This window comes from Gopherus evgoodei, chromosome 11 (assembly GCF_007399415.2).
Source record: "Gopherus evgoodei ecotype Sinaloan lineage chromosome 11, rGopEvg1_v1.p, whole genome shotgun sequence".
Classification (NCBI taxonomy): Eukaryota; Metazoa; Chordata; order Testudines; family Testudinidae; genus Gopherus; species Gopherus evgoodei.
In genome coordinates, this window is record NC_044332.1 from 78,678,252 (window position 1) to 78,705,693 (window position 27,442).

The window sequence follows — 27,442 nt, forward strand, 5'->3', positions numbered from 1 at the left end:
CTAAATTAGCCAAAACCTAACATTTCTGTCCTATAGGAATTCAGAGGTTTTTGAAATTTTGTCTAATCCTAAATCAGGGCGAAGAGTTGAGATCTCAGACGTTGTCACAAACCGACACGTTTGGACCGATTTTGTTTTGAATTTATGGGAATGTTTTTTTTCCGTAGGGTTAAAATGTTTCGTTCTGCCATTCGGCATCTCTGCGGTAAGGGACAGTCTCAGACACGGTTCTTGATGGCATGTTTGGACAACTTCCCATCTCAATTGGGGTGAACGCGATATGTTCTCATGAAACATTTTGATGTCATCACGTCAGCCTCTCCCAATGGAGAACTGTTGGACAATCCCCACCCCGCTCTGCCATCAGTCCTGCTAGTGATACGTGTCCAGCTCCTGGCATGCCGCTCGCCCCCCTGCCCCCACGCCAGCTGTCAGATTCCCCCAGGCATCTGCGAGCCATGTCACATCTGTCCTGCCCCTCTTGGTGGAGAGAGTTGAACCTTTCCAGTGGGGGGTGCCTCTGCAGCACCCCCACCTGGGCAGCATGAAATCTGATTCCCCCTTTAGTGCCATCTCCCTACAGCGGCCTCTGCCCAGTGCCCGAGTCTGACGCCCACCAGCCTGGCCTGAGCCTCTCGATCGCCTGATTTTGTAGAGCAGCCAGAGCCCAGTCCCGCTCCCTTGTGGCCAGGGCCTGACCCACTCGGAAGCAGTATCGGAAAACCCAGCACTTCCCTGCAGAAGCGCAACCAGTGGCACCGTCGTGTTGATTAACCTGGTTGGTTTCATGGCACTGAGGTGCAGCCCTGGCTAACGCTGCCCCCTGCTGGGCACCCCCTGCTTTGGCAGCACAGGGGCAGTTTTGTATCGAACTGCCGGCATGCGGGGAGCGCCCCTGCACTGGCCTTTGGAGAACTGGCTGCGGGCCTGCGTCTGGTCGTATTTTCACTCTGTATCTGATGGGTAAAGAGACGACCCAAGAGCAAATCGCAACTATGGGAGAGAGAGAAACCCAATCAAAGTGCCTTTTGTGTGATTAAACTGTAAAATAATCTTTAAAGGAAAAAAAAATAACCGTGAGAACCAACCTGGGTCTGCCATGTACTGATTCAGCCACCAGCTCTGGGGGTGCCCCCTGCTGGAGGAGATGAGATCTGGGGTGGGGGCTGAGTGACAAAGACACACACCTACACACACTGCATCGCCTGGCCCTCTGCTGACACAACTGTGTGCACCAATGTGTGTGGTTTACTGCCCCCTGCTGGAGGGAAGGAGATCTGTGGGTGCGACTACATCTCGTTTGCTGGCCGACGGGCTTAGTGCTGAGCATGTGGGTCTTGGTGTCCCGAAGCCAAAACCTGTGCCTGGCCATGGCCATCCCCTGTGATTGCCCTCAGCAAGGTGACGCGCTCACCTGCCAGCCCTGGGCCCTCGCCCTCAGCCAGCGTGGCCAGCTCTGGGCCAGGCAGCAGCAGGGCCTGCAGCCCGAAGGCCCAGCAACCGTGCAACTGGTCTGGGGCTTGTACCTTCTCCATGCGGCACAAGGGGATTTGTAACCACCCCTCTGCCGGGGGCCGGGCAATGTCTGGTGTGGCTAAAGCTGCCCTCCGTGACAGTCCATCGAGGGCTCGGCGAAGGTAAAGGGAGGTGACTGTGCCCAGCTGCAGATCAGCCTTGTCTGTGTCCTTGGGCGGTGGCTTCCACTGTCCCCAGCTGTCACCCTGGCCCTGCTCGTGTGCTGTGGGTTTCTCACAAGACCTCCCTCGGGTCATACGCTGGGGTTGGCCCCGTCTCTCTCTCTCTCTCTCTCTCTGAAGGACTAAAGTGTGGGGGGGTCAGGCATGGGGTGGCCCCAGCACTGCCACAAGGGGAATCTTGTGACTAAGTCACAGGCCGGGAGCTCAGATGACCTGGCTTGTAACTCTCCCCACCCTCCCATGGGGCAAACAACTGACCTGCCTTCCAGAGGCACTGTGGGGGAGGGGGCTACACCACACAGCCGACCCGCCCCCAGGCTGCTGCCCCACAAACCAGCCTCAGAAAAGCAGGAGGTTTGAGACCAATTAATGGTAGGGGAGGCGGGGGCTGACCTCAGCGTGGGAGCCACTCAGGTGGGGAATTCAGCCCGACAGGCCTGTGGGGGAGGGGGATCGCCCTGACCCCCCCCGCCCCCCGCTGCTGGCTCGGTATGCATAGCGCTGTCGGGCAGGATGGGCCCCCACACGGTCACCACGTCCAACCCCCTGCGCAGAGGCAGGGCCGCCTGTGCCAGGGGTCCCACGCCCACCTAGGGATGCCTATTCCTGAGTGCACCCCCCCTCCCAGGAGCTGGCACAGCATTCCCAGTATCCCCCTTGCTGCATCCCGTCGGGTCTCCTGCCCCCCGCCCCACCTGCCTCCACCCCACTCGGCGCAGCGCCTGAAGGGACTAGGGCCAGCGGGCTGCCTGCGTGACAGGCCCATGGGGCTGGCCCTGGGCAAGGCCTGAGCAGCGTGTTCGTCCCTAACTCGCTGGTCCCTGGCCTCACCCCCCACACACACTTGGGAGGACCCCCAGCGCTCCTGCACACCCCACACCTGTTCAGACCCAGGATGGGGGTGGGTACGGCCAATAGGTGCCCTGAATGGTTCCCCCATCGCTTGCCCTGGGGGGAGGCTGGTGACAGGTTCACCCTCGCCCCCCCTCCCTTGGGCACCCGTTCTGTGCCCTGCTGGCTTGGCCGATTCGCTCCCAGCCAAGGGCTCTGACTCACTCCCCTGGCAGCTTCCGGCCCGTTGCTGGGGCTGGCATGCCCCACTCCCTCATAAATGAGCTGCCTGTCATCCCTGGTCACCTTTCGCTCCCCCCCTGCCCAGGCACCCCCCCTTTGAGGGACTAATTGCTGGAGTTCAGCTCATTAGCGGGCAGGAGGGGGAGGGGTGCTGGGATACTCCATCACCAGGCTGCCGGGCAGTGTCCCCTCCCTCGCCAAGCCCTGGGCAGAGCAACGCCCTGCACCAGCCGAAAGAGCTCGACCGAACATTCGGGCCCTAACGCTGCCCCTCCCCCGGCTGCGCTGTGCCAGGTAAGGGGGGGCTGCCAGCTGCCGAATGGGGTGGGCAAACCTGGGTCTACCTGTGGCAGATGGGGCCGGGGCCAGGCGCTTGGGAAAAGCTGCTGGCAAAGGCTGGCGTTTTCCCTGCCACTGTAGTTGAGGGGCCCTGCTCCTGGCCCAGGGCCCTGCTGTGCCGGGCACTGCCCAGCCAAGGGGCCCGCAGGCCAGCCCCTGCTGCAGGGACCCAGCAGGTGGGCGAAACAACCCAAGGAGCTGGAGGGCAGGAGGCCCCCATGCACCGAGCCCGGCCAGGCCGGCAGGAGCTGGGGGGTAACTGGTTTTACACTGCAGCTGATGTGATGGGGTTGGCTCAGGGACCAGGGGTCCCGCCCAGGTCTGTGTCCTCTGAGGGAGGTGGCACAGGGCGATGGGGGCAGAACGCCCAGGGGCCGCCAGCTCAGCTGATGAGGGAAGCTGAATGAGAGGATGGGGCTCCGTGGGGCAGGGCCCACCTGGCAAAGACAGCGAGTGGGAGTGGGAGGGGATGGGCCTGGGAAACTTGCAGATCGGGGGAGTGAGAACCTCCCCCTGCCTGCCTAGTTCGCTGCCCTCCAGTGAAACACCAGCGGCTGCTCAGCCTGCAGCTGGCATCACCCATGTGGCAGGCAGAGACGCCAGCGCACTCTCTGGGCCCAGTGTCTTTCCGAGGGCAGAGGCTCGGCTCTGCCATGAGCACCAGGTGAGTGCCACAGAGCTGGTATCCCAAGGGAGCACGGGACTTTCAGAGTCTGGGCAGGGACATGCCAGTGTTTAAAGAAGGCAGAGCTTCGTTGGGCGTCTTTTCCTGCCAGCACCGGGTCCTGACGGGAGCTGATTGCCCGGAGCCCATCAGCAGTGCCAGTGCAATGGCCGCTGTCACTCGGGCAGACCTGGGCACCAGACAGGGCTTCCAGCTCTGGAAATCTGCTCTCCCGGGAACCACCCTGCCTGGATCGGAACCGCGGCTCCTCTTGGCAGCTGCCCTTCCCGGGTTGCTGGCATCCCCCTGGTGAGGCGCGGAAAGAGGCGCCCTGCGGGTGGAGCCAGCCAGCGGGTCATGGGGTCCGGGGATGGCACCGAGCCAGCCCCTGCTGCCCAGAGACGAGAGTCACCCAGCCACCCTCATCCTGCCCACACCCTTCCTGCCTGCAGGGAGCAGTCGGAGCATGGCACCCGCCCCCCAGGGCCCCTCCGGTCTGCGCCAGCGTCTCTGTGGAGCCAGGGAGGAGGCGGCAGCAGCCACAGGGCAGTGGGGACACAGCACCCAGGCGGGGTGGGGGATGTAGGCAGGAAAGGGTGGGGGGCTGCTGCAAAGTGCTTGTCTCCTCTTGAACCCTCCCCTGCCAGCTTGGGCACCTGCCTCCCCAGCTTCAGTCAGCCCCGGCCTTGAGCCCCCACCTCTGCCCCCCACTCAGACAGCTCCCGATTCTGGCTCCTGGCCTGTCTGACCCAGACCAGGACCGAGTGCCCCAGGCACAAGATTTCCTGGCCCGGTCAATGCGGTTTGTTCTAGCCAGGGATAGAGCCGCTCACTGGGAGAAAGCTCCAATGGGTGCAGCCACCTGCCCAGCAACACCAGCCGCCATGCGCCCATCTCCCTGGCATCCTGGTGCCCAGTGATACAGAGCCCAGTGCAAGGCCTCGGGCCTGGTATTCAAATCCTGCCCCCGGGCAAAGTGTGACATGCAGGCACCGAGCTAGCCAATGGCCTCCATGTGCCCAGTCACAGGGCCTGAAAGGGGACCCAGGCCAAGGGGGCACCCTGGGTGTGGGGGAGTCTGCTCTGTGGCTGGAAGCTGTGACTGGGCAGGGAGCCGGTGTGCCCACGGAAGAGCTGTTCCCGGCGCTGGCCCAGTGGGCAGACGCCCAGGTCCAACCTCAGCCCTGCATTAGGGCACGAGTGGCCTGGGCCCCACCATGGGGTGCCCATGTGTGCACCTGGAAGGCGGGGGGGGGGGAGGGGATGGGAAAGTCCACAGGTTGCAGCAGAGTCAACATTATAAATTGCTTCTGCACCTTCATTTACTGACTGGGCCATAAATGGCCCCAGAGCCGGGAGGAAGTGCTGGTTAATGTTTGAAGAGGCTTGGACTGTGCCACCAGCTTGGGCCTGATAACGGGAACGGCCCAGCCTGCCGCCTTCCCCAGCCATCGCCTGCAGTGTCGAGCCCAGATACCCGGCCCAGGCTCCCTGCCCCTGCCAGCAGGCGCTGGGGCACTGGAGAGCCAGCCGCAAACCTCTCCTCACACCCGCCGTCCCCAGCCATCGCCTGCAGTTTCGAGCCCAGATACCCGGCCCAGGCTCCCTGCCAGGGCCGTCCTTAGGATGTATGGGGCCCTAGGCAGTATTATTAAACTGGTGCCCCTATGCCGGATGGCAGCCCAAGCTCACAGCCTGGTGGGGGAGGGGGAGGAGGGACTTGACAGCAAAGGATAATGAGATGCCCAGCCTGCCTCATGGTGGCGGAGAGTCACAGTTCCCCGCAGAGACTTCCATGCCCTCTCCCTCATGCAGAATGGACAGGAAGAAAGTACCTAATTAAAAGCACTAAAATTTGGGAATAAAAAATGTCAGTCACAGGTTTTCTGATATGCCCTGAAGTTTGTCAGAGATTTATTTGCAAAAACTTTATAGTAAGGGTGAGTCAGCTGTCCTGCTGAATACAACATTACATATAATGGAATACATGATGCAGCTCTTCTCTGTTTTACATTTTCTTCATCAGTATTTCTAAGTTGAATTTATATTTTAAATGTACTCAAATCTTAAGCCAGCATTCCCGATTACTACGTATTTAACTCACTGAAACAAAGACATTCTTTTAAATTAATCAGAGAGGTTTAGTGTGTTCATAACAATGTTCATTGCTTTTAGAAAAAGGGAACAGTAATTTACTTTGTGTGATCTCCATAACAAGAGACATGGTTATGAAATTTCACCAATTTTAAAAAAATATGTTTCCAAAGATTTTAGGTATAACAAGGATTTTGTCTTACTAAGGTACTGATTTTGCTGGAGGGTTCTTTTAAAACTAGTTCGTCGGATAGTCAGAAGTAAAGAAAGGGAAACTCTTTGTCCAGCTATCTGGAAGGGAAGGACTGTTGTCCCTTTAAGGGCTCTCTTCAGTGGGGAGTGGGGGGAGAGGTGGTGAAGGGATGGACAGAAAGGACAGGAAGACTTGGAAGCACTTTTTTTTTAAACTATAGTAATTAAAATGTGTATTTTAGATAAGGGAGGTCTTTTGAAGGATTTATTTAAAAAACTATGTGTGAAGATCCACGCATTTAAGGCTAAAGATGATTGTGCATCTAAAACTCTATGCAAGCATTTTTTAGAAATGTGATTTTATAATCTTCACCAGCTCACTAATGAAATATTTTAAAGCAAATTTTAAACTAAGGTCCTGTAGACTGACATGTTCTGTGTAAATATTACATTAATGCACAACTGTTTTTGTCAGTAAAGTCAGAAACTGACAGTATAAAAATTTATTTGGGCATAAGCTTTCGTGGACATCTGATGAAATGGGTTCTAGTCCACAAAAGCTTATGCCCAAATAATTTGTTAGTCTTTGAGGTGACACAAGGCCTCGTCCTTGTTTTTGCTGATACAGACTAACAGGACTACCACTCTGAAACCTGTCAGTATATACCATGGGGTTGGCAAATGCCTGTTAAATGGCTTTATTACCCCTTGAATGTCTCTTTAACAGTTTCAATGTTGTGCTAATAGGTCTGGCAGGCTGGAGGTTTTTTCACTTTTTCACTAGATTCCCTCACCAGGCTAGAGCAGCCATCTGTGGGAGCCTGCAGGAAGGGTCAAAACAGGGATAGGAAAACAAGAGGGTGGACACTAAGACCCAGTGGTGCCCCAAATTTTCAGGTGCCCTACGCAGCTGCCTATGTTGCCTATGCCTAAGGACGGCCCTGCAGCCAGGATCCCTGCTGCCAACCCCCCCTCAGCCCGCTACCAGCCTGGGATTCTGCTCACCCAGGCTGGCAGGAGGCAGAGGGGGGCTGGCGGCTGAGCTCCTGACTGGCAAGGGGCCGGCAGCCAGAACCCCAGAGCAGCAGTAGACTGAGTGCTGCTGGCACCCCAGACTGGCAGCAGACTGAGCCACTCAACCCCCCACCGGCCCTGCTCAGCCCGCCACCAGCCCGCTCAGCCCGCCACCAGCCCGCTCAGCCCGCTGCTGGCTGAGTGAATGGAACCCCAGGCTGACAGCAGGTTAAGTGGTTCAACTGGCCTGCTCAGCCCACTGCCAGCCTGGGGTTCCTGGGGGTCCCCAGGCCAGCAGCAGGTGCTGAGTGGGGCCGATGGCTGGTATCCCAGCTGGCAATAGGGCAGCAGCCGGAACCCCAGAGCAGTGATGGGCTGAGCCGCTCAGCCTGCTGCTGCATACCATCAAAAATCAGCTCACCTGCCACCTTTGACACGTGTGCCGTAGGTTGCCGACCCCTGCTTTATACACTAGTAAGGAGATGAGCATATTACAGTTGTTGGAGGGCTCTTGTCAGGAGTAACAGGCTATAGGAAAGTCAGTCAACATTTTTTGTTTCTCTGATGAAAACTGACCCACTCTCTGCCTCAAACCAAACCTGTCACTAATAATTTTCAACAACTTAATTTTCTGTTTTTGGCTAAGATATTGATTTAAAAAAATATTGAAATTGGATTCAGGATTGTTAGCAAGAATTTTTGGCAAACAAAGTTGTTAAATGACAATCTAAATGGCAACACAGTACTGCTTTCATGCTTGGCTCACCCCCTGGCCTGCTGGTCCAACAGCTGCAGTAGAGGAGGAGATAGGTGGAAAACTGCAGAACCCCAAAATCCACCTCTTAGGGTGCAGAGTGGCAACAGCAGCAGCAAACCTTCAGGTCCAATCACATGCCAGTGGGCACCGCCGCCAGCCCAACAGACCATGGTGAAGTTAGCACAGCATCTGATCTCAGAGACGGGGCACCCATGGAGCCACAGCAGCTCATCCTGCCCTATGCAGCTCCCCCCAGATGAGATGGATCGCTGGCAGCTGCCAGCCCGGGGGAGAGGCGCTCCCCAGCGAGGGTGGCCAGATCCAGATGTCCTGATTTTATAGGGCCAGTCCTGATATTTGGGGCTTTGTCTTATATAGACGCCAATTACCCCCACCTAGAGTGACCAGACAGAAAGTGCGTAAAATCAGGACAGGGATGGGTGGGGGTGGGGGGCAAAAGGAGCCTATATAAGAAAAAGACCCCAAAACTGGGACTGTCCCTATAAAATAGGGATATCTGCTCACCCTACCCCAATCCCCTATCCTGATTTGTCACACATCTGGCTAACCCCAGCCAAGCCCTGTGTGACATTCCAATTCTGGCTGCCTGCCCAGGAAGTGAGTTACTTTCACTGTCATTCCTCAGCAGGCAGCCAGCCTCCTCTGCCCCCCAGCACCTCACCCAGCCCAGCCCTGACGGAGGGGAGGGAGGAGGGAGAGAGGGGTGCCACAGAGCCTGCCTCGCCTCACCTCAGCTGGGGGGAAAGAGTCACACTCACAACCCCTACCCCCGCCCCTTCCCAGAGACCCCAGCAGTCAATCCCGTCCCTCAGACCGTGCTGCATTCGGCTCTCTCTAGGACCCAGCAGCCCTGCTTCTCCACTGTCTGGGCTGCCTGGAGAGCGGTGCCCCCAGGCAGTGTGAGGCCCTACGCGGCTGCCTATTCTGCCTATGCCTGAGGACAGCCCTGCTCCCTGCCCCTGCCAGCAGGCCCTGGGGCACTGGAGAGCCAGCTGCAAACCTCTTCTCACACCCGCCGTCCCCAGCCATCGCCTGCAGTTTCGAGCCCAGATACCCGGCCCAGGCTCCCTGTCCCTGCCAGCAGGCCCTGGGGCACTGGAGAGCCAGCTGCAAACCCCGTCTCACGCCCGCCCTGCCAGGCCACTGCCTCGATGCTTGGCTCTGCTCCTCTCCCAGTTTGGGCTGCGGGAGGCCCATGATGGGGAAGGGGCCCTGCCCGTGGGACGCTGCATGCGCCAGCACCGATGTCTGTTACGCCAGCCGGGAGGCGTGATCATTCACCCAGCTGGCCGCAGCGTCGTGCCGCTCCAGCCCGGGGATCTGGCTGGCTGGCAGACAGTGTAGCCAGGAGCAGCCGTACAGAAACCTGGCCAGGCAGCCAGCCATCTGGCCCAGCTAGTCGGCACAGTGGTTGTATTCCCAAGTCACTGCCCCACGGGTGTGTGAGGTTGTCACCCAGCCGGACACAGGCTGCAGAGAAAGAGGGGACACTGGCGCCAAACCCAGGACGGCAGGCAACGAGGGACAGAGTCGTGCCCGAGGGGGTCCTGAGAAGCAAGCAGCCATGGCTGGGCGACACAACTCAGCCCCAGGACACACCCCGCGGCCGATGTCCTGGCGCAGCCGTGCAGGGAGCTGGCGGGCAGGCTCTGGATGGTGCTGGTGGAGTTTGTTATACGGCTGGCCGTGTGGAGTTGTCACTGCGTTAGCGTCTCAAGTTCTGGCTGGGAGAGAAGCTGCGGTATTGAGGGCTTTGCCGTTAAGGGCTGCGCTTCCCTGTCGGCCACTTGGACCCAGGCGCTGACTAACCCTGGATTGGCCCCGCTTCGAGCAGGAGGTTGGACTGGAGCCCTCCTGAGGTCCCTTCCGACCCTGAGACTGATTCTAACACTTGGCCTCACAAGGGCGTAGGAGCCGCCAGACTGGGTCAGCCCCCGGCGCACCCTGCCCCTATCCGATCTCTGACTGGCCCATCCCAGAGTGGCAGGGGCTGGGTACAGACTAGGGTAACTATGCAACGATCCACCCCTGGCTTCCACTCCCAGCTCCTGGTCCCTGCCACGCCTCGCCTCATGGGCCTGCTTCTGTGCTTGAGCCCTTCAGCCCTGGGGAAAACACCAAGTCCTGGCCCTGCGCTCCCCCTCTCTCTTCCTCACGCTCTTTGTCAGGTCTCTGCCTGCTGCCGGTGGGAACATTAAACATCAGCCCCCCCCCCATTGCTGCTGGTTCCTCTCAGAACAGCCACACTGGGTCCGGCCAATGGTCCATGCAGCCCAGAGTCCTGTCTCTGCCAGTGACCAATGCCAGGTGCTTCAAACAGAATGAACAGAGCAGGGGCCTCATCAAGTGACCCATCCCATCACCCATTCCCAGCTTCTGGCAGGCTGAGGTTTCAGGGACCCTCAAAGCATGGGGTTAGATCTGTGATCATCCTGGCTAATAGCCACTGATGGACCTGTCCTCCAGGAACTGAACCACTTCTGTTTTGAACCCAGTTGTACTTTTGGTCTTCACCGCATCCCCTAGCAGTGAGTTCCACAGGTTGGCTGTGCGAAGAAGTACTTCCTGCTGTTTGTATTTAACCTGCTGCCCGTTAATGTCACTGGGTGACCCCTGATCTGTGTGTCATGTGATGGGGTAAGTGCCACTTCCGGAGTGGCTGGGGGTGATGGTGGTGGATCCAAATGTCATTCTTTCAGCTGGCCAGCACGGAGACGGGGCTAACGGCGCCGCTGCAGCCCTGCTTCTGGCCACTGCCAACGCAGATCATGTGACTCAACCAGCTTGCACCCCAGTGGCTTATCTGTCCCGTCAGCCCCGGCCAGGGTCACTCAGCCACCAGCATCAGGGGCTGGCAAATCCGTGCGCCACCATGAGGCTGTATTTCTTCCTCGCAGCCTTCCTAGTGCTGCTCCCAGGGCCATGCCCTGCATTGCCACCAGCTGGGCTGAAGGACCCCAGTTCCCACCCACTCTATGCTGGAAGGCCCCGGGCTACCGCCCAGCCTGTGGGGGGGAGCAGTGCAGACACACAAACAGCCCCACACCCTAAACTGGGCCATCTGGCTACTGGTCTAGACGCCCTCAGCCGGAGCATCGCATCCATGGGGACTTGCTGGGTGGAGAAACGGGTGCTCTGAGGCAGGGAGATTCTTCAGTGTTACCTGGTTCTTTACCTTGTGCACATGGTCCCACTTCCCCAAGCCCGTTCAGCAGGCAGTTGCCTTGCTCAGAAATCATAAGAACATAAGAATGACCAGACTGGGTCAAACGAAAGGTCCATTCAGACCAGTATCCTGTCTGCCAACAGTGGCCAATGCCAGGTGCCCCAGAAGGAGTAAAGCCAACAGGTAATTATCAAGTGATCTCTCTCCTGCCATCCATCTCCACCCTCTGACAAACAGAGGCTAGGGACACCATTCCTTACCCATCCTGGCTAGTAGCCATTCATGGACTTAACCTCCATGAATGTATCTAGTATAATCCCCACATCTGCCCCTCCTGCAGGCTCTGTGCCCAAGAAGCCCTATCACTCTGCTGCTTCTCAGGGTCATCCCCGCAACTCCTTCACCAGCCTTCCCACCTGCAACACATGGAGGCTGACCAGTTTCCTAGCCCCGCTGCCTGTGCACCCTGAGAAACCCCACCGCATCGCCCTGAGTCAGCTCTGATCTGCCCCATGTGCTTTGGTTGGTCACCCCCCACTGTTTGCAGCTCTCGCTACTCCATAAAAGGGCTTAATTGCTCCTTCCCCTGAGTCTGAAGGAAGGTTCTTGGCACCCACTGACTTTAACCAGGACTGCGATTGTCTGTGGACCCAGGACTCACCCGATGGCAGCTATTGGTGCCTTTTGCCTGAGCAGCACCTTCGTGCTGGCGAAGGTGGGATCCTGCTGAAATTGGTGCCAAGCCGTCTGCCCAGCACAGTAGCCTCCTGGTGAGTTGATCTCTTGTAGGCTCAGCATGATCCTTGCAACAGACAGTTCTTTGCCGGCTTCATTTCAGGGAGAGCTGGGACATACATCAGTTTCCCTGAGGATGCACCTTTCTGGCCTGAACGTGATGCTCCTCCTCCCCCTGCCCCCCCCGCCCGCCTAGGTTTTTGGAACTTAGAGCGTAGATTAACCTCATGTTCTTCCAGGACCGCTCCAGTCACCCCGATCGCATCCATGTGGCTGCAGCCCCCGGAAACTTTCCTTGGGCTGGTTGAATAGCAAGGAGCCAGCGGGGGATGCGCAGCTCTGGGGCAGGGCACCGAGCCTACAATTTGGCAGGGCACCGGAAAAACTCCTCCCTTAATCACGCCTGGTTCCAAAGAGGCCAGGGGCCCAGGAACTGGGTCACTTCCCACGCCAGCTCTGTGCACCCTGACCGCCTCTTGCCTGGGTTTAAAGCAGCAGCTGGAAGGAGGCCAGAGCCAGGAAGGAGTTCCTGGCCCAGCAGACACAAAAGCAGGCAGTGGTGGATTAGCCACTGGGCCAACGGGGCCATGCCCAGTGGCCCTGGCCAATTGGAGGGGCCCAGGGAAAATGGGTGCCCCTTCACCCCGACTCGCTCTGCCCACTCAGCACTCCTGCCAGGGAGTGGGGGAAGCCCCCTCACCTTGATCCCACTCCCTGGCAGGAGTGCCGGGCAGGTGGGGGGAGTGAGGGAAGCCCCTGCGCCCCACCCATTTTCCTGACAGGTGTGCTGCAGGCAGAAGGGATGGAGAGCGGCCCCCACTTACTCTGGTCCAGGGACTCACAAACACCTACTCCACCTCTGGGAGCACAGAGCAGCCCCAGCCCTGGACCATATGCAGCTGGTCCCAGGACAAAGACAGGCACCGGCATGTCCCTGGGGTCGGTTCCTTCCTGCTCTCAGCTCCGGAGATCAGCTGTCCCGTGGGCTTCCCCTGGGGAAGCAGCAGCCTGGGGAGCCCCACGGCCGACCAGGGCAAAGCCTGGGACCAGGAGACACTGCACCCCTTCCTGTACCAGAACCGTGCCAAGCCACTGCGCCCCTTCCCGTGCCAAGCCACCATGGGCCCACCCTGCCGCCGCAGTCATAGAATCATAGAAGTGTAGGACTGAAAGGGACCTTGGAAGGTCATCGAGTCGAGTCCCCTTCCCTCACAGCAGGACCGAGTCCCCGCGTGGGCAGCAAAGCCAGGGCAGTGTCGGGCGCACATGCCCCGGTGACCCAGCTGAGCGCGTCTGGCACACCTGGCGTTCCAACGCCGTGAGCGAGCCGGGAACGGCCGCGCCTTTCTGCAGCATTAGAGGGAAGTGGCTGCTTGGCCTGAGGACCCTTCAGTGCAGCCAAGGCTCTTTGTGGCCCTGTGCAATGGGCCAACTCCTGCAGGACAGGCTGCTCCCTCGGGACGTCAGTCCCTGTCTCTGTGCATCCACCCACAGCCGCTCCTGGAGCCCGGCTCTGGGGACAGGGTCTCCCTATGCTGGCTGTCGGGGTGCTGCAGCAGCTGAGCACGGGGTGCAATGGGGACCCCACCCATAATTAGCTTTGGGATGCGGCAAGGAGGCTTTTCCCACCGGGATCCTGCCAGCTTTAAAGCAGGCCAACCCCAGGGCCTGCAATTCTGCTTTCCCCCGGGAGCAGCAGACATTGGTCTGTGTGTGGGAGTCCAGGAGATAAGATAAGCCGGAGAAACTCCCCAGTGCTGTAAAGCAATAAAACAGGACGAAGGCCCCCATGAAACCTTTCCCTCTCCCTGCCCTGCTGGGGGAATGCAGGCTGGGTGCTCTCGGGGGTGTGTGTGTGTGTGTCTGGACTGGTCACTTTCTGCACAGCCAGACCCCGTCTCTGATCCCTCCATTCTGCGGCTTCTCTCTCACTGCCAGTCCTAAACCGTCACAGAGCCTGGCTTGGTGCCCGTTAAACAGCTGCCACGGCCCATCCAAGAGGTGGGAGCTGTCACGGGGTCCCCGGGCGATGCTCTGGAACTGCTCCCCACCAAGCCAGGCAGGACTTTGGGGAGCCTCCTCTCCCTTGGAGCAGACTGTCTCTAGGGCAAGCAGCTCACACGGCTTCACCTCCTGGGTCTCTCCTTGGAGCATTCAGCATCCTCTGCCCTTCCATGCGCTTCCCACAGCGAGTCCACCCCAGCGGGGTCCTGGGGAAGCCACAGGGTCCTGCACCCCCACTTCGCAGTCAGACGTGACTCTCAGCCAGCCAGTAACACAGAGGTTTGTTCGATGACAGGAACAGGGTCTAAAACAGAGCTTGTAGGTAAGGTGAATGGGACCCCCTTTAGTTAGGTCCATCTGGGGCCCCCAGGGAGGCCACAGCCCCATCGGGCACCTCTCCATTTCCCAGCCAGCTCCAAAACTGAAAACTCTCCCCAGCCTCTCACTCAGCCTCCCCCCAGCTCCTCCTCCAGCCTTTGTCCAGTGTCCTGGGCAGAGGTGTCACCTGGCCCCCAACCCCCCTCCTGGGTTCTCATGTTACATGTGCAGGTATCCTCCCTTCCCCAATACCATCCCAGCACAACTCCCCTGCAACCTTCCCAGGCCAACATTCCCCACTCAGCATTCACATAACACAGCACAAACATTCCCACTTTGTCACAGAAGCATTTCAGCGCCAGGCACGTGAGCCCCATGCAGTGTGGCTGTGCCTCCCCCCAGAAGTGGCTGCATTTTGGAGCTGGGTGAGGGACTCCCATATGTGTGCAATGCGGTAAAATACACTAGGAGAAATAGACACGGTCGTTGCAATATTAAGGGCTATCCCAGTGCCAACAGAACCTGAACGCAGCACGTGAAGTTTTAGCTTCGGGACTGGCCAGGACATGCCCACTGGCTGCAAAGACAGACCCAGGCTTGCAGCACACGGGCAGGACACCCAGGGCCCTGGGCTTGCTAGCTCACGCCCACAGGAGTTAACACCCAGAGGAGTGTCACCCCATGAGGGGGGAGGGGGAGTCACGCTGCTTCTGGGGGTGATGGGGACAGAAAGTGAGAGTCCAGCGAAAGCTCTCAAGGATTCTTTTGGTTTTGCTCAGCTGGGTAAATATTTACCGGGCCGGGAGTGATCTTTGCCAGGCAGCAGGTGCTAAATAATGACCGACCAGGGAGACTTTAATTCCAGCTCTGATAGTGCCCCGCCCTGTCTAGACCTGTGAGACCAAGAGCAACAGCCCCCCTCCATCCATCCTCACCATTGCAGCCCCGGGGGCTTCTGGGCCCTTCTCTGCCCCTGCCCCAGGGGTCTGGGCCGAGCCCTCACAGGATAAGGGGCCTGGCCATACTGACCTGCCCTTGGGCTGTCAAAGTGCCACATGAGGTTAGAACTGCAGGTCCCTGCCACACCTGTGTCCAAAGAGCAAGACTTGGACCCAGCATAGGAAACTTCTCCCTGTAGGAATGTGCTACCTGTAGCAGTTACTGATAGGCACTGGATTGCAGAACACTGCTATCTGGTGTAAAACACTCCTAGCTGATGCAGCAAATGCCCACAGACAGTTTCTCACACTATAGAGGTGTGTGAATCTGCTGTGTAGGAATGTGCTACCCATAGCAATTACTGATACGCACTGGATTGCAAGAAACTGCTATTGTGAAAACCTGCTACCTGACGTAGCAAGTTCCTACAGGTAGCAGCATGGCCCCTGCACTCATGGCAGGACTAAATGTTATCGTGACCATCCCTGACAGGTGTGTGTCTCACCTGCTCTTAACAATCCCCAGTGATGGAGATTCCACAACCTCCCTAGGCAATTTATTCCACTGCTTACCCACCCTCAGAGTTAGGAAGTGTCACAGAGTCCCCGGGTGATGCTCTGGAAGTGCTCCCCACAAAGCCAGGCAGGACTCTGGGGAGCCTCCTCTCCCTTGGAGCAGACTGTCTGCAGGGCAAGAAGCTCACACGGCTTCACCTCCTGGGTCTCTTCTTGGAGCATTTAGCATCCTCTGCCCCTCCGTGTGCTTCCCACAGCGAGTCCACCCAGGTGGGGTCCTGGGGCAGCCAGAGGATCCTGCACCCCCACTTTGCAGTCAGACGTGACTCTCAGCCAGCCAGTAAAACAGAGGTTTATTCGATGACAGGAACAGGGTCTAAAACAGCGCTTGTAGGTACAGAGAACCGGACCCCTCGGCCGGGTCCATTCTGGGGCCCAGTGAGGCAGACCCCCATGTCTGCCCTCACTCCTCGTCCCCAGCCAGCTCCAGACTAACAACCCCCTCCAGCCCCTCCTCTCTCATCAGCCCCTTTCCCGGGCCAGAAGGTCACCTGATCCCTTTGTCTCCAACACCTTCAGCTGGCACCTTTGCAGAGGAGGGGCCCAGGCCATCAGTTGCTAGGAGACAGAGTGCCAGGCATTTAGGTGCACTGGCCCTTTGCTCTGCCAGATACTTAAGAACTGCCATGGGGACACTGAGGCACCAACACAGTGTTCAGAGAAAACATTACGAACATTCCTAGTTCGTCACAGGAAGTGTTCCCTAATGTCCAACCTAAACTGCCCTTGCTGCAGTTTAAGCCCATTGCTTCTTGTCCTGTCTTCAGAGGTTAAGAAGAACAATTTTTCTCCCGCCACCTCGTAACAACCTTTTACGTACTTGAAAACTGTCATCATGTTTCAATTGTCCCTCACAGATCATGTTTTCTAGACCTTCGATCATTTTTGTTGCTCTTCTTTGGACCTTCTCCAATTTGTCCACATCTTTCCTGAAATGTGGTGCCCAGAACCAGACACAATACTCCACCTGAGGCCAAATCAGTGTGGAGTAGAACAGAAGAATTACTGCTTGTGTCTTGCTTATAACATTCCTGCTAATACAGCCCAGAAGGACCTTCGCTTTTTTTGTAACAGCGTCACACTGTTGACTCATATTTAGCTCATGGTCCACTCTGATCCCCAGATCCCTTTCCGCAGTTCTCCTTCCTAGGCCATCATTGCCCATTTGTGTGTGCAACTGACTGTTCCTTCCTACGTGGAGCACTTTGCATTTGTCCTAATTGAATTTCACCCTCTTTACTTCAGACCATTTCTCCAGTTTGTCCAGATCGTTTTGAATTTTGACCCTATCCTCCAAAGCACTTGCAACCCCTCTCTGCTTGGTATCGTCCGCAAACTATATAAGTGTCCTCTCTGTGCCATTATCTAAATCATTGATGAAGATATTGAACAGAACCGGACCCAGAACCGATCCCTGTGGGACCCCACTCATTATGTCCTTCCAGCCTGACTGTGAACTGCTGATAATTACTCTCTGGGAACAGTTTTCCAACCAATTTTGCACCCACCTTATAGTAGTTCCATCTAGGTAGCGTTTCCCTAGTTTCTCTAGGAGAAGGTCATGCGAGACAGTATCAAAAGCCTTACTATAGTCAAGATAAACCACATCTACTGCTTCTCCCCATTCACAAGGCTTGTTACCCTGGCAAAGAAAGCTATTGGGTTGGTGTGACACGATTTGTTCTTGATAGATCCATGCTGTCACTTATCCCCTCATTATCTTCTAGGTGTTTGCAAATCAATTGCTTGATTATTTGCTCCATTATCTTTCCAGGTACAGAAGTTAAGCTGACTGGTCTGTAATTCCTCGGTTTGCCCTTATTTCCCTTTTTATAGATGGGTACTCGATTTGCCCTTTTCCTGTCCTCTGGAATCTCTCCTGTCTTCCATGACTTCTCAAAGATAATCGCTAGTGGCTCAGATATCTCCTCAGTCAGCCCCTTGAGTGTTGTAGGAGGCATTTCATCAGGCTCTGGTGATTTGAAGACAGCTAACTTGTCAAGTAATTTTTAACTTGTTCTTTCCCTATTTTAGCCTCTGATCCCACCTCATGTTCACTGGCATTCGCTGTGTTACACGTCCAGTCACCACCAACCTGCTTGGTGAAAACTGAAACAAAGACGTCATGAAGTACCTCTGCCATTTCCACATTTTCTGTTCTTGTCTTTCCCCCCTCATTAATTAACAGGCCTACCCTGTCCTTGGTTGTCTTCTTGCTTCTAAGGTATTTGTAGGATGTTTTCTTGTTACCCTTTACATCCCTAGCTAGTTTGAGCTCGTTCTGTGCCTTGGTCTTTCAAATTTTGTCCCTGCAGACTTCTGTTATTTGTTTATAGTCATCCACTGTCATTTGACTTAGTTTCCACTTTTTGAAGGACTCTTTTTTGAGTTTCAGATCACTGAAGATCCCCTGGCTAAGCCAGGCTGGTCTCTTTCCATAATTCCCATTGTTCCTACGCTGTGGGATAATTTCCTCTTATGCCCTTAATAACGTCTCTTTGAAAAACTGCCAACTGTCTTCAATTGTTTTTCCCCTAAAACTTACTTCTCTCGGGATTTTACCTACCAGCTCTCTGAGTTTGGTAAAGTCGCCTTCTCGAAATCCATTGTCTTTATTGTGCTGTTCTCCCTCCTACCATTCCTTAGAATCCCAAACTCGACCATTTCATGATCACTTTCCCCAAGCTGCCTTCCACTTTCAAAACCTCAACCAGTTCCTCCCTATATGTCAAAATCAAATCGAGAAGAGCCTTTCCCCTAGAACAGTATCTTCACCCTGTACTGGAATGTACTTGGAATGTACTGGACAATAAAAAATTGTCTCCAGTACATTCCAAGAACTTGTTGGAGAATCTGTGCCCTGCTGTATTATTTTCCCAACAGATGTCTGGGTAGGTGAAGTCCCCCGTCACCACCACCAACAATAAGGTTCTTCTTATTTGCTGACTTGTCCTAATGTGCTAAAAATGACTAGCTGGTGTAGCTAACTCCTACAGAGAGCGGTTTCTTACACCACAGGTCGTGTGACACTGCTCTCTGTAGGGGTTTGCTATCTCTAGTAGGGAGAGGTAGTGAATTGTTACCATTAGCAGCTACTGATACATGTGGTTGTTCTTATGTGCTGACTTGTCCTAATCTGCTAAAACTTGAAGGTGGTGTGGGATGGAAACATAAAGTGTTTGGCTTCCAAAGGATCCTGCCTGGATTCATTGTAGTGGGACATGGGACATGTGGAGGATAATTTAAACTCTTAATTTCCTTAGGGTTCACCTTCAATAAACTTCTGTGCTGGTGCGATCTCTGACCATTACAGTTCATATCTCAGCAGGCAGGCTCAGGCAGCAACGCACTTGTCCTGTTGCCTTGACCGAGAGAGGTTTCTGATCAAAGGGAGCGTAGGTTCCAGCCAGCTCCTGGGTAATATCTCATTGGAGATGCAAGGGCTTGTTCAGAAAGAGATTTTGAAGTCTGTAGGGTGAAGATGAGCCAGGTGGGTTTGTCCCCATGCAGGTGTATGTTCTCAGGCAGTGGATAGAAAGGAGAGAGAAGGATTTTGGATTTCCTATTTCCCTTACTGAGGGCCATCTATGCTCACCTGAAATTCTTCCTGGCAGAAGCAGTTCCCATCTATTTCTTACAGGGTCCAAACATGGCTGCCACCACACAGAGGCGTTGGTGGTGGCGGAGGTGAGAAGAGGGCCCCAAAAGTCCTTTCCCTCCCGCAACACTCCCATGTCTGTGGAAGCCAGAATGTTGCTGCTGCCTGAATACCCTGATGGCACATGGGTAGGGGCAGAAGGCCCTGCCAGCTATACTGAGCACCCCAGAGGAGCCAGGCGCTGTGTACCTATTCTGTACTGACGAGGGCAACCCTCACTCCCCAGTGCTCCTGGTGGCCCCAGGGCTTCCCCGGCCTCCACCAGCACAAACACCCCTCCTACCACCACTGCCTGAAGATGTGCCACCTTCTCCTCCTCCCCACCATTGCTCCAGCTTTAGTGCCACAGCTCAGCCTGCCGTCAGTAAAGCGCGCATGATCTCTGTGAAACATGGTGTGGGATGATTATAACCGTTGCTGCTGTGGAGCTCAAACTCAGACAAACTTTAGTGGGGAGGCAAAGAGTTGTATTGAAGAGCTGACGTGGTGTTTTCGATGAGGTGAACAGAATCATAGAATAGAATCTCAGGGTTGGAAGAGACCTCCGAAGGGATCTAGTCCAACCCCCTGCTGAAAGCAGGACCAACCCCAATTAAATCATCCCAGCCAGGGTTTTGTCAAGCCTGACCTTAAACATCTTAAAAACAAACCGTACAAAAAGACTAGCTCTTTAGAGGTTCAGGCTTCTCCCACCAAATGAGCCAGCGATGTAGCCTACCAAAATAAGTAACCCTCCCCTGCTATTTCCATTTCAGAGGAGAACTGATGCTGAATCCTGCAGCTGACAGAATGGGATATAAATAAGTATCACACAGAAAAAATATGTCACTGCCGTGTTTTCCCTGGACACTGAGATTAGGGGTGTGGTCAGAAATACAGGGAGCAGGGAGAGGACCGATGAGGGCTGAGACTGCTGGGTGAAGGGGGTTGTACGGCACCACAGTAAACACTGAAAAATGTTGCATGGCCATTTTATTATTAAATCATCACACAAATTAAAGTTGGCTACATGAGCCTACTAGGAAGCACTACACCTACATTCTTCTTCTTGTAAGTTTGCACAACTCAGTTCTCAGCAGTGGCAGATGACAGAACAAGGAGCAATGGTCTCAAGTTGCAGTGGGGGAGGTCTAAGTTAGGAAACACTATTTCACTAGGAGGGTGGTGAAGCACTGGAATAGGTTACCTAGGGAGGTGGTGGAACCTCCTTCCTTAGAGGTTTTTAAGGCCCAGCTTGACAAAGCCCTGGCTGGGATGATTTAGTTGGGGATTGGTCCTGCTTTGAGCAGGGGGTTGGACTAGATCCCTCCTGAGGTCCCTTCCAACCCTGAGATTTTATGGTTCTGTGAACTCTGTTAATGAACTTCTCGAATGCAGTGCATTCATTTTTGGTGGCTTCTCATGTGTCAGGTACTTCTAGTCCTTAGTGATAAACTCATGATCACGCAGTAGGTGACTTCTTTCAGAACACAAAATTCTATTCAATGAGGAAAAAGAACGCTCAGCTGTAGCTGTTGTGGCCAGGAGTAGAAGGAGATGAATTCCTACTTCTCTCATCCCAGGAAACATAGCACAAAAATTGGGTCGAACCACTAGTGATGATAAAGGAGAGGTTGAAATCAAATCTGCATTCGTTCATGGTATGATATTCCGCTCTATGTTCAAATTCTCTATTCTGTCCTAGTCACATGGCAGCCCCATTGCTGGTAGTGCCTCACTCCACTCAACTGTCAGTGTTTTACAAGACAGGCACCTGTAAAAGTTACGTAGAGGTTAATGGAATCCAGAAGTAGTTGTTGTAGATGTCCGTGTACTTTACTTTCTTAGCTGGCTTAAGAAACACTTCTTGTCTTCTTCATTTAAGGAGTTAATATAAGCGCCCTAATTGGTCAACTTCTGAACTGAAATCTTTGCTTCTTCCAGTACGTCTCCAGCGGATTGCTCGCTGACTGAGCCAAGGGTAGCTTCCAGTGCTGGACAGAGATCTAATGCTGGTGTAGCAGAGGCCTGGATGGCATTGTAGAATGACCCAAATGGTTTCTGAACAGTAGACTTACAAGAGAGAACGGCGATTGTGTTCTCTGAACTTAGCAGCAAAAATAATCCACCAGCCTCACTACTTAGATCCGTGCCATCTCGGCTGATACTTTCCAAAGTCAGTAATAACGGCTGGAGTAATTTTAAGACAACAGCCAAGGATCGCTCATGAGAAAGCCAGCAAGTTTTCCCTGGTTAGACTAATTTGAACTTCTGTCCCAATTAATCTTCTATATTTTCCAAGATGTTCAGTCCTTTTGGACTCTTGCTGAAAAAGAGTATAATGAAGACATTAAATGTATAGCTTTTTAAATGCCTTTTGAAGATTCTGCAGCTTGTACTAGTGCTAGTTGGAATAGATGGCCTCTGCAGTGTGCATAGGAGAGATTAGGGTTACGCTTTTCTCTGAGCAAAGCTTGTACTCTACCATGTCTTCCAGAGACATTTGCAGCTCCATCAAATGCACAAGCAGCCAGCTGTTTGGGGGCCAGTGGACAAGCATTTAACTCTTCTCAGATGTGGGTTGTCAGAGATGCAGCCGATGTGTCTTCTATAACCTGGACATCTGGAAATTCATCCACTGACCTAGCACTGTCAACAAGATAACATAGGCAACGACTTAATCCTTGACACCCATTTGCATCGGTGCGTTCATCAGCCATGTTGCACATTTTCTGAATGTGGTGAGAGAGTTCTTCAGTTTTTCAGCTGCTGAGTCTTTCACTGTTGCACCACATGCTTCTAGCCAGTCAGTTGAGTTTCTTGCAGAAAGATAGTGAGCATTTGCTGGTCTTGTTCGGAACCAGTGTTCAACTTCGGGATTAACAAGTGACAACGCACCTAACATTGGCCTCCAGTTTGCAGTGTGTGGTAGCTCTTGCTCAAAGAGAAAGTAGGATGCCACAGCCGTGTTTGTTTGAATAAACTGTGTTGTGGCTCCAGCATTTTTAACAGCCTCGTTAAGTACTTCTAAAATTGGCTTTGGCAGTGACTGGCTTGTAAGGCTTTCTGCATGTCGCTGCAGTCCAGAGGCCTGGTGTTTTGCAGCCTTTTCACTTAGTTTGTCAGCATTGGCTTTGCTGATCAGTCTGGCAAACCAAACTCCTTCACTTTTACTATATAAATCCATGGTCTGCTCACAACTTGAATACTGGAGCCTAACAAATTTATTTGGGCATAAGCTTTTGTGGGCTCATGGGCCATCCTGATTATCACTACAAAAGATTTTTTTTCCCTGCTGATAATAGTCCACCTTAATTGATTAGTCTCATTAGAGTTGGTATGGCAACCCCCATCTTTTCATATGCTCTGTATATATATATCTCTTTCTACTGTATGTTCCACTCTACGCATCCGATGAAGTAGGTTTTAGCGCACGAAAGCTTATGTCCAAATACATTTGTTAGTCTCTAAGGTGCCACAAGGACTCCTCATTCTTTTTGCTGATACAGACCAACATGGCTAACGCTCTGAATCTTGAACACTGTGTGAAGTCCTGGGCGCCCCACCTAAAAAAAAAATTAAAAAAAAATGCCCAGGGGCAGGTGGGCGCAGGGTTCCCAGAATGCCCAGGGGCAGGTGGGCGCAGGGTTCCCAGAATGCCCAGGGGCAGGTGGGCACAGGGTACCCAGAGTCCTCAGGGGCAGGTGGGCACATGGTACCCAGAATGCCCAGGGGCAGGGGGATGCAGGGTACCCAGAGTCCTCAGGGGCAGGTGGGCACATGGTACCCAGAATGCCCAGGGGCAGGGGGATGCAGGATACCCAGAGTCCTCAGGCAGGTGGGTGCAGGGTACCCACAATGCCCAGGGGCAGGTGGGCGCAGGGTACCCAGAGTCCTCAGGGGCAGGTGGGCACATGGTACCCAGAATGCCCAGGGGCAGGGGGATGCAGGGTACCCAGAGTCCTCAGGGGCAGGTGGGCACATGGTACCCAGAATGCCCAGGGGCAGGTGGACGCAGGGTACCCAGAGTCCTCAGGCAGGTGGGCACATGGTACCCAGAATGCCAAGAGGCAGGTGGGCACATGGTACCCAGAATGCCCAGAGGCAGGTGGGCACATGGTACCCAGAATGCCATGGGGCAGGTGGGCGCAGGGTACCCGGAATGCCCAGAGGCAGGTGGGCGCAGGGTACCCAGAATGCCATGGGGCAGGTGGGCGCAGGGTACCCAGAATGCCCAGGGGCAGGTGGGCACATGGTACCCAGAATGCCCAGGGGCAGGTGGGCGCAGGGTACCCAGAATGCCATGGGGCAGATGGGCGCAGGGTACCCAGAATGCCCAGGGGCAGGTGGGCACAGGGTGCCCAGAATGCCATGGGGCAGGTGGGCGCAGGGTACCCAGAGTCCTCAGTGGCAGGTGGGCGCAGGGTACCCATAATGCCCAGGGGCAGGTAGGCACAGGCTACCCAGAATGCCCAGAGGCATGTGGGCACAGGGTACCCAGAATGCCCAGGGGCAGGGGGATGCAGGGTACCCAGAGTCCTCAGGGGCAGGTGGGCACATGGTACCCAGAATGCCCAGAGGCAGGTGGGCACAGGGTACCCAGAATGCCATGGGGCAGGTGGGCGCAGGGTACCCAGAATGCCCAGAGGCAGGTGGGCGCAGGGTACCCAGAATGCCCAGAGGCAGGTGGGCACAGGGTACCCAGAATGCCATGGGGCAGGTGGGCGCAGGGTACCCAGAATGCCCAGGGGCAGGTGAGCGCAGGGTACCCAGAATGCCCAGAGGCAGGTGGGCGCAGGGTACCCAGAATGCCCAGGGGCAGGTGGGCACAGGGTACCCAGAATGCCATGGGGCAGGTGGGCGCAGGGTACCCAGAATGCCCAGAGGCAGGTGGGTGCAGGGTACCCAGAATGCCCAGAGGCAGGTGGGCGCAGGGTACCCAGAATGCCCAGGGGCAGGTGGGTGCAGGATACCCAGAATGCCCAGGGGCAGGTGGGCACATGGTACCCAGAATGCCCAGAGGCAGGTGGGTGCAGGATACCCAGAATGCCCAGGGGCAGGTGGGCACATGGTACCCAGAATGCCCAGAGGCATGTGGGCACAGGGTACCCAGAATGCCATGGGGCAGGTGGGCGCAGGGTACCCAGAATGCCATGGGGCAGGTGGGCGCAGGGTACCCAGAATGCCCAGAGGCAGGTGGGTGCAGGGTACCCAGAATGCCATGGGGCAGGTGGGCGCAGGGTACCCAGAATGCCCAGGGACAGGTGGGCGCAGGGTACCCAGAATGCCCAGGGACAGGTGGGCGCAGGGTACCCAGAATGCCCAGAGGCAGGTGGGTGCAGGGTACCCAGAGTCCTCAGGCAGGTGTGGTGCCATCAACCTGCGTGGTCCCAGGGCGTTCAGAGCAGCGTCTGTTCCTCCCTCGGTGGCCGTGGACGGCTCTGCCGGGGACCCTGCTGCAGGCGCGGTGCTCTGGGCCTGCTCTCCCCAGTGCCTCTCTGCCTGCGACACCGCGCCGGTTCCCTGCTGATTCCCAGCATGGCCAGACTCGGCTCCAGCACACGGGAACCCGCCCCAGGCTCTGTTCCAGGGGCCTCCTGCTGCAGGGCAGAGGCGGGGTGGGGCCAAGGGGCAGATCTGTGACGAGATAACGATGCCGCTTGCCGGCAATGAACAGGGAGTAACGGTGCCCGGGCAGCGGGGGGGCGCCCAAGGGACCCAGGGACCTTGGCTCGCCTGCGTGTCCCTCCCCAGGCTCCTGCCCTTATATGGCGAACGCAGGCCCGGGCAAGGAGGGGACAAAGGTCGCCCTGTCTCCATCTCTGGCAGGAGAGCACTTTGCACAGGTACCAGCCGTCTCCAAGCCGCTGCCTGGGCACCGCGTCTCAGCCGCGCCAGCTAGCACTGCCGGAGAGGTGAGGGGCTGGTGGAGGGACTCGGGGCTTGGCACCTTGGCCTGGCCCCTGCCAGCGCATCCCCTTGTGCCTGGCTTTGCCCTGCAGTACCTGGGGCAGATCTCAGGGCCCAGCCCCCAACAGCTGGGACCCACCTGCCAGGCCTCTCCGGCCCCCTCTGCTCCCAGGGCAGGGCAACCCTGGAGGGGGCAGGTGGGACATGGAGGCCTGTGACTGACGAGGGCTGCTCCTTGCTGGTGGCTTCTGGGGGAGCGCCAAGGGATGAGGATATAGGGCCTGATCCGGTGCACAGGGCTTTGGATCGGACCCACAGCCTGCTGGGGCAGAGAAGCAGGGACCCCTCTGGGCTCTCCCTAAATCAGACCCGCTCCCCTTCCCCCTTGGAGGTGCAGGCTCCATTCCCTGATGGGTGCCAATCGCCCGCACCTCCCTCCAGCCTGGCACAGCGGTGGCAAGGATGTGGTGTCTCTGGCAGCCCCCGGGGCCAGCGAGCAGAGGGCCTATGAGCCTGTACAGGGCATCTCTGCATGTCAGCGCCCACGCGGCCCTGGGGAGGAGGGGCAGGAGTGGTATCTGCTTGGGACACATGGGGAAACTGAGGCAGGGGACAAGGCCAGGCCACAGAGGGTGTCAGGCTTTGAGATGAACCTGGCGGAGCTTCCCCAGGGAGGTTCCTCAGGGCCTGGTCACTGTTTGACATCACTGTACAGGTGCGATGATCTGGGGGCGATGGCCCCTCCATTGCATGGAGGCGCAGCCGAGCAGGGGGCAGGCAGGTGGGGGCATGTGAGGGTTGGGTCAAGCTGAGCACACGGGGTAGGGAGACGGGGAGCCGGCTGAACCCCACACCCAGACCAAAGGCCTATTCTGGGCAGATCATTGCTCCCTGTAACAGAGTCCAGAGGGGCCGTGTCTGGGCCTGGGGGGCAAGGGGCGTGGAGCTGCTCCAGCTTGTCCTGACACAGGGGGCAACTGACCCGAGCTGAGCAAGGAGGGGGGCAAGTATCTGAGCTGCTCTGAATGCTGGGGGGGCGTGATCAGCATGGGGGTGCATGCAGCTGAGTGCCCCTGGATCTCGGGGCAGAGGGGTGGGGATGCCACCCTTCAGGGCTCCAGCTGGCCATGAGCCATCATGGCACAAGGCCAGGCAGGGGAATCTGGTGCCGCTGGGGCTGAAAGGCACGGGGGGGGGGCACACGCTGGCCCTGGGAACAGGGGGGCTCATCGGTGGAGCTGTAAGGCGGGTGAGTGGGCAGCGTCAAAGGTGCATGATCTCGCCCCTTGGACGGGGAGGGGGGGCCAGGCCCCCCCCACCGCGTGGCCCTGCCAACGCGCTCGTGCGCGGGCCCCTCGGGCCAATCACCAGGTGGGGCAGGAGGGACCTCGAGTGAGCGGCACGTCCAGTCCCCTGCACTGAGGCCCAAGCAAACCCGGAGCAGCCCTCACCGGGCTTTGTCCAACCTGGTCTGAGACCCCTCCAGTGACCGGGACCCCACCGCTGCCTTCCCCGCCTCCCGGGCGGCTTTTCTAACCCTCCTCGGCTCTGCTGTTCTCCTCCAGCTCCCGAGTGTGGGGAGCCCTGACCTGGACCCAGGATCCAGCTGAGCCCCTCGCCCCGTGCCGAGCAGAGTGGGACACACCTGTGGGACGACTCTCCTGTTAATACACCCCAGGGTGACAGTCACCCACACCCCCAGCCCGGGCCTGAGCCCTGCCCTAGGCAGCTGCAGCCGCCGGCCCCTCGGGCCCCAGCTCCAGGGCTCCGTCAACCCATGAAAGCATCAATCGTGTGCCGGGGCCCCCATGGTCCTGGGCGCGGCTCCCTGGCTGGGGGCATGCTTCAGGGTTTCCCTGCCCCCCACTCCCGGAAGCAGGCACATCCCACACAGGTGGCAGGTAACCCCTGGCATCTGGCGCGCGTCTGTTTATCAGCCTGGCTGGACCCATCTGTGCCAGCAACCAGACCCCGCCTGGCAGTGCCCACACCCACGGGCCACAGCCCAGAGGGCTGTAAAACCCCATCACCTGGCGTGACAGCTGCTCCCTGGCTGAGCCGGGGATTAAACCAGGCACCTCTGGAGCTGCCAGCACGGCCTGAGCTGTGGAGCCCTGGCCTGGCCTGGGCACAGGTAATGCCCAAGGGCACAGCCGCTGCCCCTGTCCCAGAGCTGCCTGTCTGGCACCTTCCACCACAGCCCTCGGCCCAGCCCACTCCTCTTGACCGTGGCGCTGCCCTCGGTGGAGCTGCCTCCCGGGCGCAGGGGCTTGCTGGCACATGCACTGGGGGTCCCCTCTCCCTGA

At 56.6% G+C, this 27,442-nt stretch overlaps 1 protein-coding gene across 2 annotated transcripts in view; it reads left to right on the forward strand.

Moving 5' to 3' along the window:
* The first annotated feature begins 2,874 nt into the window (after positions 1 to 2,874).
* Positions 2,875 to 27,442, forward strand: part of VIL1 (villin 1) — a 48,969-nt gene continuing 24,401 nt past the window's right edge. The window contains exon 1 of one of the 2 annotated variants that reach the window (XM_030580830.1): positions 2,875 to 3,065. The gene's annotated coding sequence lies outside the window, so the exon portion shown is untranslated. Of the gene's footprint in view, positions 3,066 to 3,708; positions 3,775 to 27,442 lie in introns of those variants that run through there. The other variant, XM_030580831.1, reaches the window with a different exon arrangement.